This window comes from Mobula birostris, chromosome 10, assembly GCF_030028105.1.
Source record: "Mobula birostris isolate sMobBir1 chromosome 10, sMobBir1.hap1, whole genome shotgun sequence".
Classification (NCBI taxonomy): Eukaryota; Metazoa; Chordata; class Chondrichthyes; order Myliobatiformes; family Myliobatidae; genus Mobula; species Mobula birostris.
In genome coordinates this window covers 85,497,438-85,512,931 of record NC_092379.1, presented here as the reverse complement: position 1 = coordinate 85,512,931, position 15,494 = coordinate 85,497,438, and positions in this window count along the sequence as shown.

Below are 15,494 nucleotides of genomic sequence, written 5' to 3'. Positions count from 1 at the left end.
CTTAACCAGAATCTGCTGCATATATATAATTTTGGGCTGGCATTTATGGTGAAATGGATTTGAATATAGCTCCTTGACAGGAAATTGTGAAAGAATTTTCCTCTTCTTAATGGATACTGAATATGTCACTTGAAATAAATTAGGGCTTTTGAAACCAATTTACAGTTGGTACTGCAGTTAGAGCAAAACTGCCTGCCTAATATTTTGAAATAAATAAATAGAAGGAAACCATATACAGTTTTGCTTTGAAGGAATTTATGCAACCCATGAAGCTGTTGATGTCATGCTATGTAATCTTAACAACCATTTTCTTTACTGAAAGAAAGAGGGATGTGTTCCTGTATGATTCGAATTTCAAACCATGAACATTTAATAGACTTACTGAGACTGAGAATGAATGCACACAGGAAGAGATGAGAAACTGCTGCATTCTGGTTTTCAGCAAAACATGGTTAAACAACAACATGCCTGACTCAGTGTTTCAACTCGATGGGATGACTCTGTTCTGCACAGCCAGGAACTCCCCATTGGGAAGTCCAAACGAGGGGGAATTGATGTGTACATTAACAAAGGTTGGTGCACAAACTCATCTGTGGTCAGCAGTCTCTACTCTAGGGAAACTGAGCATTTTACATTTAAATGCCGGCCGCATTACCTGCTCAGGGAGTTTACTGTTGTGGTCATCATCACTGAATATGTCCCCATAAGTGCCAACAGCAAGCTCCTCAGCTCTCTGCAGGACTAGCAGCCAGATGGTCTTTTCATAATTGCAGGAGACTTCAATCATGTTAACCTGCAGGGTATTTTACCCAAATACCACGAACAAATCACTATGGCTCTAGGGAAACAAACAGACTGGACCATATTTATACAAGCAGATGCTGTAATTACAAAGCCATCCCATTCCCTTATCTTTGCCTCTTTGAACACATCTCCATAATGTTAATTCCATCGTAACAATTGCTGCTGAAGATGGAGAAACCAGTCAGGAGGACCATGACTGTATGGCCTAATGAGGCAATTTCTATACTCCAACACTGTTTTGAATGGACCAGCTGGCAGATGTTTTAGGAGGCCGCCACAAATGGTGAAGACACAGACCTCAAGGAATATGCTTCATCTGTCATCGGCTACATGTGCGTAGAGTGCGTAGACAATGTTGGTACCTCCAGAACAATCTTCTCACAGCCCAACCAGAAGCTCTGGCTGAACACAGAGGTGCGCTCCCTGCTAAAAGCACAACATGCTGCCTTCAAGTTTGGTGACAGAACTCTGAGAACAGCCAGAAGAAGCCTCATCTTTGGCATCAGGAGAACAAAGGCTGCCTATACACAAAAAATTCAGGAACATTTGTCTGATAACGATCCTTGGCATATGTGACTGGATATCAAGGGCTTTATAGTCTACGCAAGGAAAAAAGCATTGATTCTACCAGTGATGCCTCCCTCCCTGATGCTCGAAACAATTTTCATGCAAGCTTCCAGGCATGAAACACAACAGCAGCCATGAAGGCTGCCCCTTTCCCCGGTGAGCAGCCACTATCTGTAACAGCAGCAGACATGAGCCGTCAACCCCCATAAGGTAGCCAGGTCAGACAATATCCCAGGCTAAGTACATCCCAGACCAAATACGCTCCCGCTCACTGATATCTTCAACACATCACTCAATCAGGCTGCTGTTCCCACCTGCTTCAGCCTGGCAAGGGTGTAGCATTCATGGCCAGCATTGTGTTGTATGGCTCAAATTGCGTATAAAAGTTGCTTAGGGCATCAGGGAGGGAGGTGCCACTGTTAAAATTGACGTTGTTTTTCCCTTGTGTATTCTGTAATGCCCTTGATGTTCAGCCACATACACCACTAGGAGGCTGGTGATGAAGCACATCAAATCCTGCCTGAGAAGCGACATGGATCTACTCCAGTTTGTCTGCTGGTGCAACAAGTCCCTGGCAGATGCCACCTCATTGGCTCTTCGCTCAAGCCCAGAACATCTGGACAGCAAAGAAACATATATCAGGATCCTTTTTATTGTCTACAGCTTGGCATTCAGTACCATCATCCCCTCAAAACAAATAAGTTGGTTTCAAGACCATGGCCTCAATACTTCCTTGTGCAATTGGATCATTGATTCACTCGATTGCAAGCCCCAGTGAGCAATAACGTCTCCACAATCTCCATTAGCACAGGTACACCACAAGGCTGTGTGGCTAAGCAGAGCTCCAATGCCTCAAAAAAATTTTGCTGATAACACCACAGTCATTGGCCGAGTCAAAGGTGGTGATGAATCAGCAGATGGGAGGGAGATTGAAATTCTTGCTGAATGTTACCATAACAACAACCTCTTACTCAATGCCAACAAGACCAAGGAGCTGATTATTGATTTTCGGAGGAGGATACCAGAGGTCCATGAGCCAGTCCTCATTAGAGGATCAGAGGGGGAGCCGGTCAGCAACTTTAAATTCGTCAGCGTTATCATTTTGGTGGATCTGTCATGGGCAGATTGTGTGCAATTACAAAGAAAACATGGCAGTGCCATTAATTCCTGAGGAGTTTGTGAAGACTTGGCATGACATCTAAAACCTCGACAAACTTCTATTGATGTATGGCGGTAGGCATCACAGTCTGGTATGAAAATACCAATGCCCTTGAATGGAATAACCTACAAAAAGTAGTGGATATAGCCCAGTCCATCTCAGGTAAGGCCCTCCTCACCATTGAACACATCTACATGGAGCGTTGTCGCAGAAAAGCATCATCCATCATCAAGGACTCCCACCATCCAGGTCATGCTCTCTTCTCACTGCTGCCATCAGAAAGAAGGTACAGGAGTCTCATGACTAACACCACCATGTTTAGGAACAGTTACTACCCCTCAACCATCAGGCTCTTAAACCAGAGTGGATAACTTCACTCACCCTAATACTGAACTGATTCCATAGCCTATGGACTCACTTTTAAAGACTCTTCATCTCACATTCATTGTATTTATTGCTTATTTATTTAATATTATTATTTCTTTCTTTTTTTATTTGTGTAGTTTGTTGTCTTTTGCATGCAAGCTGGTGCAGTCTTTCATTGATTCTATGATGATTATTCCATTATAGATTTATTGAGTATGCCCGTAAGAAAATGGATCTCAGTGTTGTATATGGTTACATAAATGTACCTTGATAATAAATTTACTTTGAACTTATCCCTGTACCAAATAACTCTACACCTCCAGAACAAGACAACTACCACCTGGTGGCACTGATGCCAATCATCATGAAGTGCTTTGAATGATTGATAATGGCATACATCGAAAACTCCATTATTGCCACATTACACAGTCACCAATATGCTTACACAGATGCCGTAGCATAGATGTCCTCGCATCTGTCGTGCACCTGGCCCTGACACACTTAGAAAACAAGGACGCTTATGTCAGAATGCTGTTTCTGGATTTCATTTCAGCGTTCAACACTATTGTCCGACAGATCTTGGTGAACAAACTCCTACCCTTTGATTTAAAATCTCCAAAATGCAACTGGGTGTTGGACTTCCTAACAGACAGAACTCAGATAGTCAGTGTGCACAATTGCTGCTCCCTCCCTATCATCCTCAACATGGGTGTTCCCCCAGGGCTACATGCTGAGCCCATTGCTCTTTACTCTGCTCACATATAACTACTCAGACAAACACCCAAACAATCTCTTCGTCAAGTTTGCCAATGACACAACAGTGATGGAGCTCATCAGTGGACAGTTTACAAAGAGGAGGTGGAGCAGCGTGAGACCTGGTGCCGGGGAAAAAAACCCTTCCTTAATGTGAACAAGACAAAGGAGATATTTATTGACTTTAGGAGAACTTGTACCACTCACACTCCCTTTTACTGACATCAGTGCAACAGCAGTGGAAGCTGCGAACTGTCATGATCCGGTCCGTGAAGTCCGCATTCCGGTTCACGGTCCGGTCCATTGTTCCTTATTCCAAGTTTTCTGGTTTTCCCTTTTTTCTGTTGGATGCTCTAATTGAGACAGATGATTCACATTTTGGGCTGGCTACATAAATAGCTCCTTGGTTCAGCTTTCAGTTGCTGGATTGTTCCTGTCCAAACCCCCTTGTCTGAATCCCTTCTCTGCCCCTTCCTCTTGAAGCTGTGCCCTGCAGCCAGTGTCTGAAGCCTTGCCTTGCCTGGTGCCTTTGTCTGAAGCTGTGCCCTGCAGCCAGTGTCTGAAGCCTTGCCTTGCCTCGAGCCTTGCCTTGTCTGCACTGCTGTCAAGTTCAACTGCCAGAGCAAGATAAGGAACTGTCTATCGTTGTTTTGAACTGACTTTGTGTCCATACTGTTGCTAGGTAGGTCTGGCTGTTTGCTGCTACCTTGTGTTGGGAACTGTCTCCTTGTGCCCTTGTTTCTGCTACATAGGGCTGTCTATCAGTGTTCTGTGTATGAGTCCTGGCCCTATGTTCTGTTTCCAAGGAGGGCCCCTGGCTCTGTGTTCTATGTTCCTGTCTCCCTTGACTAAGGCTCTATGTTCCTGTCTCCCTTGACCAAGGCTCTGTGTTCCTGTCCTCCCCAAGACCAAGGCTTTGTGTTCTGTGTTCCTGTCTTCCTTGTCCAAGGCTCTGAGGTTCCTGTCTCCCAAGACCACATCATGTCTTCACCTAGTTCTGAAGTCCGAGCCCGAGTCGAGACCCAGGTTCTGGGCCCTTGTCCAGTCTGTGGCTCGGAGTCTGAACCCAAGCCTGGTCATGTCCTCACCTCGAGGAACCCAAGCCTGGTCATGTCCTCGCCTCGAGGAACCCAAGCCTTGTCATGTCCTGTAGCCACATGTCCTCGCCTAGTTCCGGGGTCAGAGCCCGAGTCAATACCCAGGTTCTGGGTCCTTGTCCAGTCTCCGGCTCGGAGTCCAAGCCCAGGACCCTAGTTCCCAGTTCCTTGTCCTGGTGCCGCTTGCCTAGCCAATGTCCTAGCCCAAGTCTGTGTTCTTGTCCCAGCTCTCCAGTCAAGTCCTGTTCCTCGTACTTAAGTGTCTGTGTCTTGCATTTGGGTCCGCTCCCAATGCCCTCTGTATGACACAAACAGTTTCAAACTCTTGGGAGTGCACATCACACACAACCTCTCATGGTCCCAGAATGCATCCTACACAGTCAACAAAGATCACCAACACCTCTACTTTCTGAAGAAGCTGATTAGAGCTGGACTTTGCAAATCCATACTCATGTCATGCTACAGAATACAAAGTAGAGAGCATCCTCATAAGCTACATATGAAAACTGCACTGAGCAGACAAGAAAGCTCTATAACGGGTTGTCAAAACTGTCCAACACTTACCGGCACTAGCCTACCCACCATCAAGGGCATATATACAGAAAGGTGCCAGAAAAGAGCTAGTAACATCATAAAGAATCCTGCCCACCCTATACATGGACTGCCTGTTTCACTTCCACCAGGGAGGAGGCTACGTAGCATCCATGCCAGGACAACCTGACTCAAAAGCAGTTACTTTCCCTAAGCAGTAAGGTTGCTTAACACCACCACCCACTAACTCCACCAGTATTTTATTACTGCCTGTTTTCACCACCTGTACAGCCTAGGGTCACTTTATGGATGTACCATCAATCTATTTATATAAGCTCTTTTATGAATTTATATGATTGTGTCTTATTATTATTATTGTGTTCTTTTGTACTTTTTTTGTGCTGCATTGGATCCAGAGTAGCAATTATTTTGTTCTCCTTTACACTTGTGAAATGCCATTAAACTATCTTGAATCTTGAATTTATACACAGAATACGCATGAATTTACAGCAGATGATCAATATATTTGCCACCTATGTGGATCAAGATTATTGCATAGTCATCATATGTCTACCTTCAGGGTATCACATTTGGTCAAAAATGGAGTTCTGAGCTTTGATGTACATTTTCAACATGACCGCAGGACCAGATGCTATAATGATAATTAGCTGTTGGACTTTATTGAAACAATACTGGAAACGTACATCATTCTGTTTGGAAATTGTAAGGATAAAGTCAAGGACCTTGGTACTCAGAGCTGTTGCTCAAATTATGTATTCTAGACTGACAGAGACATGAAATAGATCAGCTTCTTGGTATCTACCATGACTGCGTTGTACAAATGTATCACGGTATGCCTGTCATTCTAGGTCACTCTGAGATGGCTCTGGTAGTTTGGGATGATTTCTATACTCTACTGGCTCTTCAAATGATTTACATACAGTAAGAATAATGCTTTTAAGCACATACACACAATAAAATGACAATGAAAAGTAAAATATTCTCTCTTAAGCAGATCTGGAGTTAACATTTGCCTGCCTTGATGCATTGGATCAAAGAGTCAAGAATCACATGAGATATTATTTAATGAGAATTAGCAAACTACCAGGTTAATCCTTTACTACTTTAAACAAAGGAACACCCGTAGTGGATAGAGATGAAGTTACGCTCTCCAAACAATACAAACTCAAAGAACTCAGTTTTAATCCCAGTCTATAACACTCAGAGCCAGGAGATCAGTAATGATTGACCTGGGTTACAAAGGGAAAAATAATGTGACGATTTTCTTGCTGGAGAGGAACTGTAGTTGGAAGCAGAGTTATATGGTGATGGGTGGCAAGGCAAAAATTGGGTCTGGTTTTGACATCTTTTACAACCTGATGAATTGATGAGTTTCTCTTTTGGACTCATGAATACTGATTCCTGAAACAGAAGTGGAGATTGACCCCAGCCAGTAATCAAAACACAAGGAAACCATGAAAACTTGTGAAGAAAATAATTCTGATAAAGAAACTCCACAAAATCAAGTTTTGGTTGTTTCATGAACTTTTTAAATGTCATTTTCAGGAAGAGTGAACTTTGAAATGATTAACATTAAAATGAAGTATATAAAACAGTGATGGAATGAACTTCTCAAATAAGGCTTTGAATGCAGATCCAGTTGCTGTTATGTTTCATTAGACATAAATCATATTTTGCAGAAGATTAATTTGTGCTTCTTGGAACCCAGTTGTCTATATTGTTTTCTCTTTAATGGATTGTTTGTTGCTATATATTATGGGACTGATTGTTAATGACAGAACCTCATGTGCACCGTTAGAATTCATGCTGTGTTATTGGTGTGCCTATTTGTAAATTTGGTGTGGTGAACATTATTGTGTTGAGCCGGAAAGTAGCCCTGCAGTCAACCTGATTAATGTTATAACAAATTTGGGAATATGTAAAAGGCTCATTAGCCTATCTTTCCCTGTTGCTTTCAATGGGAGGTTCAGATGTTTTTGTTGCAATGGTATGTTACTTTGAACATTTATTCTCAATCTGAATAAAACAAAAATATGAATTGGATCCTGTTTAGAATTTTACAAGGACAAGGAAGTACACTGACTACAATTCCTGTAATATTTCAGAACATTTCATAAAACATAAATGACTTTGAAAATCAATTGATGGTACAGTACAAACATAGCAACTTCAGATTCCAGAAACAATATCAGAACTATGAAGAATAAATCAGTTTTTGAAAAGAATACAAACATGTAAAGAGGATTTCCTGCACATCTTTTTAAAAAAAAAGGATTTTTACTCTACATCCAAACCTTCCAAGTCAAGTGTTTGCAGTTCCAATTCAACATTTTGTTTGAAGAATGGAATTCACAGCAATATTGAACTGTGTCTGTATCCCACTGGGATTTTAATACAACTAGTACCTTGGGGGTATAGAGCAGAGGGTGTAACAATCTTTCAGATTTATGAGAGGAGCTTTGCACCACTGGAAGCAACTAAATGCCCAGTAAATTGCTGTTAATTTGGCATATTTGGAATTTGGTGGCATTGGACTGATGGATTTCCTGGACTGTTGGGTTAATATCCCAGGACATGGTTAATTCACTTTTTTTCCCAGAAGTTACATATTACTCAATAAATTTTACTGTGAAACCAGTAATTGGAAAAAAAAGAATGCAAAATACAGAGATCCATGAGTGAAGAGGGAGTGCAGAAACCAATGTTCTGGTGAGAGGAACGAGTACATGGTGCTAGAGCATCATTGCATTGAAGGGGAGCTTAGGAACCAGGCCTCTGTGGTGTTGAAGAAGAGACAGGGGAACAGGGACCCTGGAGTGAGTCCTCAGTGAATTGACAGGGAGAGTAGCAAATATCACCCAATGAGCCAAACAGTGAACTATCAGGATTTCTAAATAACTAAGGAACAGATTATTGGAGTTTTGCTTTTGTAATAAAGTAACCAAATCATTATTATTGTTTTGCCAAGTTATATTTGGATTTTGTTTTTGCAGCAATACGGGGCAACCAGCTGCAGATGTGCAATACTTTGATTATTGGCTCGGCCTCACAGTTTAAACATACCAACATCCCAGAACCAAATAATTCCATCAATGATTACCAATACCCATCTACAAATGCATTTCCTTTTGAAGGTTGTGGAGTGGATACAATAGTGTTACTGGATTAAATGGCTGTTGTGAACAAAATCATGGATACAGATCTAACTGATGGCAAATTGAAGCCAAATAAAAACTGCTGGATGATGAGCACAACAGGCCTATGATGGCAGGGGCACGGTTAGTATTTTGTGCTGTGATTCTTCATCAGGACTGAGACTGTAGGGGAGTGATACCTAGTTTAAAGAAGTGGGAGGGTGGCATGATGCAAAAGTTAGTAGACAATAGGTGAAGAGGAGGGGGTGCTGGATGGCTGGAGCCAATTGGGGGATTGTGGGGTGGAGGTACGTGGCAAAAGGTAAAAAGTGAGAACAAGAAGGGGCTGCCGATAATGGAATCTGATAAGTAAGGAAGATAATAAATAGAACTAGACAAAGGAGAGTTGATGAGCAGGTGGAGGCAGCAGCAGAGCAGAAAGGAAGCCCATTGGGTTAAAGGTGTGGATGATGGGCAGACAGAGCTAGGCAGGGGAGGAGAACGAAACTGGAATTGGAATCGGTATTGGTTTATTGCTGTCACTTATACTGAGACAGTGAAAAGCTTCTCTTACACGCTGCTTGTACAGATCAGATCATTACGCAGAACACTGAGGAAGAACAAGGTAAAATCATGCAAACTGAAGTGAAACAGCTACAGGGAAAGTGCAGTGCAGGTAAACAAAAATTTGCAAAATCATAATAGGGTAGATTGTGAGGTTAAGAGACCAACTTATTGTATTTGGGAACCATTTAAAGGTCTCATAACAGTTAGGTAAAAGCTCTCCTTGAGCCTGGTGTTTCATGCTTTCAGGCTTTTGTATAACCTGTCTGATGGAATGTTCATTTTGGATGAGACTTTTGATTATGCTGGCTGCTTTACTGATGCAATGAGAAGTAAAGACTCAAAGCCTATAGAAGGGAAGCTGTTTTCCCTGACATGCTGAGCTGTGTCCAGCTGGGCAGCTGGGCAAAAGGGGGCTGGGAGAGGAGTGTTGGAAAGAAGGGGCAGGGGAGGGAAACTTCTGATCATAAAGTATCAGAAGGAGAAAGAACACAAGGAGCATTGGAATGTAGACTACTGACTAGTCCGGTGGAATATGAGCTACCATTTGTTTGAGTTTGCATTTAGCCTCACTCTGTCAATGGAGAAGGCCACAGACAATATTCGGTGTGGAAATAAGAAGGAAAGTTAAAATACCATGCAACCAAGAGCTCTAGATCACCATTTTGGACAAAGCACATGTAACTGGCAAGTCGATAATGTAGAGGAGGCCATATCATGAGCATCAAATGCATTGGAGGAGGTGCATGTGAATCTCTGAAGGGTTGTTTAGATCTCTGCAAGATGGTGAGGGAGAAGGTGTAGGGACAGGTTCTTCACCTCCTAAAGGCTGATTTACACTTCTACGTCAAATGGACGCCGTAATCTACGCAAGCAGCCTACGCTCGTTGTGAGCATTTATACTTGTGCGTTGGTGTGTCTGCAATTCGGGCATGTCTCACATGTGCACATACCTGCCCGCGCAAGGCTTCATGGTCATGGTAATCTTTCTTGGGGTAAACAAGTTTAAACGAGTGTCTTTTTTCGTGAAAGCGAAATGTGTCCTCCATAATTTCGGAGGTCTGTAAAGCTTTATGGAAAGCATTGCAGCCAGAGTTCCTTCCCTGCCCTTCAGTCACCCAATGGGAAGCTATTGCAGCATAGGAGGAAATGAGATGCTACCAGGCAGACCAATCAGTTGTTGCGGTCTGCGTTGCCGCGACACGTAGTTACATTTTGGGAGAGGTGCGCGTCAGGCTACAGCGTAGAGATCAGCGTAGACTCTGTGTAGGGTTCGCGGCTACGCTGTACCGATGGCATCAATTTGATTCAGAAGTATAAATCAGCCTTAAGTTTGCAGCAGAAAGTACTTGAAGATGGACAGCATTGTGTGGCAAGGGATGAGTGAACCAGGGAATCAAAGAGAGATGGTTGCTGCAGACAGCTGAAAGGGATGGGTAGGGGAAGATTTGACAGGTGGTGAGACCGTGAAGCATTCTTCAAATGATGAATAATGATGTGCTAGATGTGGAGGGTGGTAAGGTGAAAACTAAGAACTAAGGGAATTCTATCTGTTTAATGTCTGCAGGAAGGTACGATGGGAACATAAATGTGGGAAATAGAGCGTTACATGTATGCTGTCAAACTCTATGATCTGCTCCAGGTTCAGGTTGTGTTGAAAGGAAAATTAAATCTGGGGAGCTGATTTATTACACTTTGCAATGTTTAAGTTCTGCAGCAGGACTGAGCCTAATGCAGAAATCAGCCAGAATGTTGAGTGAACAGTAACATTAAGCATCAGGATAGGTTGGTGCAAAGTCATTTGTCAATCTAAAGAGAGTATGGTAAACTACCAAGTGTTTTCTGTTGCAGCAAAGATAGCTTATTGCTAATGCAGGTCTCGTTTGAGGGTCCAAATATTTTTCTTGTACAGGGGGCCCACGAGATGAGCAATAGAACGGGATTTGCATTGATGACAAAGAGAATTGGAAAATTACCCCACATCCATCTTCCTTCCACCCATAGAGGGAGTTATATGAATCCACCTGAAATTTCATTAGACCCAACTGAGTATGTTGATCACTGTTTTAGTTGTGAACTTGCTGCCTGAAGGCTTAATTCTGATGAAAGCTTCAAGCAATAGTGAGTCAACTTTCTACCAAAGAGTATCTCTTGTTTGTAGGATGTGTTTACTCGTGGCATGTGAAGGAAACAAGTTGGGTCAGGAGCTGGATGTCACAGCAGAGGAGGACTGGGTATGCTAGGGAAGTATTTGGGAGGAGTGATTGTCTTATCAAATGGGGATTTGTGTCATTAGTGGTAAGAGAGGTTATTAGAAATGATCAGACAGTTGATATATAGGGATGTTCAGGTGGCTTATGGCTCGTTGTGTTCAGTTAGATAAGGGCCAAAGGGTTGGAGAATGAGTCGAATCAACCATGGTAAGGTGAAGTGAGTTGGACCTGAAGAAGAACGAGGACGTACCTATCCTACTGTAAAAGCTACCTACTTGAGTTTGGTTGAGAACCAGCATGGATTCTCTCTGTGAAAACAATCAGCTACACAGCAATAGGTTTCTGAGATGCACTTGGAGGTGACTTCTGCAGAACTAACCTATGGGCAATGTAGGTTATTGCAGCACAAGTGAAAGTCTCAATGGTAGTCTCTGGATTTGTGTTATGTAGTGCATCCCACTATATAACCCAGCAACACACAGCATGGCCTGCTGCGTTCACCAGCAACTTTGATGTGTGTTGCTTGAATTTCCAGCATCTGCAGAATTCCTGTTGTTTGCATTTAATATAACCCAGCAATCCTGAACTAAACATCTCTGACTTAGCAAATAGTATTTTTTTGCTTCTTGCCTTTAGAAGCCTTTACATCTTCTTGCCTTCACATTTAGAAGGAATCTAAATGTAAAGGTGCTATTTAATAGTAGATCTGCACTGAGAAAGCTGACTACGGTCATGCAGTTGTGTATTAGTAAGGAACTGGTAAGATTTGAGTGCACTGGGGTAAAAGGAGAGGGAGAAAATAAAGAGAAGAATAATTTTGCTGCTCTCCAACATTCCCTGTAGGATCATTTCTATTTGAAGGAAATTAGGAGTAGATCTGAAGGTTTGGGTGGCTGAATAGTTGGAATATATGTATGAAGAATGGCTATTAGGAGAGTTATAGAAGGAATAGTTCACTAAGTCCACATTCCTCAGGAGAGGAGGAAAGAAAATCAGAAAATTTTAATTTCCTTTTAAGATTAAGCTCCGCGTCCTCCGCTGGAAGCCAATAAAAACAGCCATTAGATTTTGTAGATCTATAGGTTATTGTTTAAATTCATTATGGTTTTTCTGATGTTATGCTATAGATCTCAAATGATTAGTCATCCAAACATTAGTTAGTAATTACATGAAGCCATTTGATGGGGATGGCTGATGCAATACACCAGCACTATCTTTTACATATAAAAGCTGTAATCACACACAGGTCCGTCTAATGGGGATGAATTCTACTCTGTTTATTGATTTGTAAGGATTTGAAGAGAAAGCTTGCATTATCACACTGAGTGCCTTCACTTCAATTATTGCATTGTATTTTAATGTATCTTCAATTTTAAAATTTGATACTTTATGTTCAGACCCTATTCCTTAAATTTCATGAAAAAAATACACCTGAAGAAAGAATGTGGCCCAGAACTTCTCTTCTGTTGTTCATTCTTTTTCTTGATCTGTAGGTTTCAGATCAATTTCTGTAGAATGTCATTGTGTACCCCTTCCACACACAATGTGTGCTTTGGTAAAATTTGAATCTGATTTTCTTTATGTGTGGGTGCACACACAAAGGCCTCTGGGAAATCCCAATGATGTCAGTCACCAAGTAACACATGGACAGCATTGCATCTATGCACACCTGAGTGATAAAAGACTCAGACCTCAAACACCAGAATAGGTCTCAGTTAGAGGACTGAGGCCTAGAAACCTGTTCCTTTGGGTGCCTTTTTTTTAGGACACAACAAGAATTCTTTAAGATAATCATCTCTTTTAGCTTCACATTGAGACTGATTGTCCCAAAAACAAACCTCTTTACCCACAATCCTTTACACTTCCTGATCTTTTCCGAGCTCCTCAATATAACTGAGTTCCTTATTTCTTCCCAACTCCATCCCTAACATATTCAGCCCTTATCTGATCATATCCACACTTCTCGAACATTTCACCAGTCCTTCTCAGACTTTCCTGTTAATGTCATCTCTTCTCTATAAGCCCTCTTCCTCTTCTATAAGCCATCTTCTCCCCAGTACTTTTTGCAACTATTCATTACCTTCCCATGTCTTGTAACCTTCTCTTCTCAGAGTGTCCCATCACTCTGCCATCTGCTCCCCAGCACTATTTCCATGATCTGCACACTGTATATTACTGTGAGGGACCTCACAGAAAAAGATGGATAATTGCACTTGGAAACGCAAGAAAATCTGCAGATGCTGAAAATGCAAAGCAATACACACACAATTCTGGGGGATCTCAGCAGGTCAGGAAGCATCTATGGAAAGGAATAAACCGTCAACATTTTGGGTTGAGACCCTTCATCACGACTGGAAAGGAAGGGACGAGAAGTCCAGATAAGAAGGGGGGTGGGGAGGAAGAAATACAAGATGGCAGGTGATAGGTGAAACTGAGAGAGGGGGAGGAGGTGAAGTAAAGAGCTGGGAAGTTGATTGGTGGAGGAGATAAGGGCTATAGAAGAGGAATCTGATAGAGGACAGAAGAACATGGAAGGAAAGGGAAGGGAGAGGATCACCAGAGGGAGGTGGTGGGCAGGTAAGGGGTGAGACAGAAACACAAAGAGGGGAATGGTGAAGGAGTGGAGCGACAATTATTGGAAGTTTGAGAAATAGATATTCATGCCATCAGGTTGGAGGCTACCCAGATGGAATATAAGGTGTTACTTCTCCAACCTGAGTGTAGCCTTATCATGGCAGTAGAGGAGACCATGACTGACATTTGGGAATGGGAATGGGAAGTGGAATAGAAGTGGATGGCCACTAGGAAATCCTGCTTTTTGTGGTGGGTGGAGTGTAGGTGCTCTGCAAAGCGGCCTCCCAATTTATGTTGTGTCTCACTGAGATACAGGAGGCCACACTAGGAGCACTGGATATAGTAAATAAACCCAAAAGACTCACAAGTGATGTGTTGCCTCACCTGGAAGGACTGTTTGAGGCCCTGAGTGAACTTAACCTGTTCTTTAACAGATTTGACATTGTGGCCCCTGCCCATCCCCCATCCCATCCCCCCCATGAGTCATCTGTTGTCAGACCCCAACCAACACATATTCCACTCTCCCCTCCTACCCCTCCTTACAGTCCCCCACCCTGCTCTCATGACTATACCCCTCCGCCACACGAAACCACCATGGTGGGTTTCACAGCTGAACAGGTGAGAAGACAGCTGAAACGTCTCAACCCAAGCAAGGCTGCAGGATCAGATGCTGTCAGTACCAAGCTGCTCAAAGCCTGTGCCCCTCAGCTATGTGGAGTATTTTGCCATGTCTTCAACCTGAGCCTGAGGCTCCGGAGAGTTCCTATACTGTGGAAGACATCCTGCCTCGTCCCTGTGCCGAAGACGCCGCGCCCCAGCGGCCTCAATGACTACAGACCAGTGGCATTGACCTCCCACATCATGAAGACCCTGAAGAGATGTGTTCTGGAGCTGCTCCGGCCCATGGTTAGGCCACACTTAGATCCCCTCCAGTTCGCCTACCAGCCCTGACTAGGAGTTGAGGATGCCATCGTCTACCTGCTGAACCGTGTCTACGCCCACCTGGATAAGCCAGCAAGCACTGTGAGGGTCATGTTTTTTGACTTCTCCAGTGCGTTCAACACCATCCGCCCTGCTCTGCTGGGGGAGAAGCTGACAGTGATGCAGGTGGATGCTTTCCTGGTGTCATGGATTCTTGATTACCTGACTGGCAGATCACAGTACGTGTGCTTGCAACACTGTGTGTCCGACAGAGTGATCAGCAGCACTGGGGCTCCACAGGGGACTGTCTTGTCTCCTTTTCTCTTCACCATTTACACCTCGGACTTCAACTACTGCACAGAGTCTTGCCATCTTCAGAAGTTTTCTGATGACTCTGCCATAGTTGGATGTATCAGCAAGGGAGATGAGGCTGAGTACAGGGATACGGTAGGAAACTTTGTCACATTGTGTGAGCAGAATTATCTGCAGCTTAAAGTTAAAAAGACTAAGGAGCTGGTGGTAGACCTGAGGAGAGCTAAGATACCGGTGACCCCTGTTTCCATCCAAGGGGTCAGTGTGGACATGGTGGAGGATTACAAATACCTGGGGATATGAATTGACAACAAACTGGACTGGTCAAAGAACACTGAGGCTGTGTACAAGAATGGTCAGAGCCGTCTCTATTTCCTGAGGAGACTGAGGTCCTTTAACATCTGCCGGACAATGCTGAGGATGTTCTACGAATCTGTGGTGGCCAGTGCAATCACGTTTGCTGTTGTGTGCTGGGGCA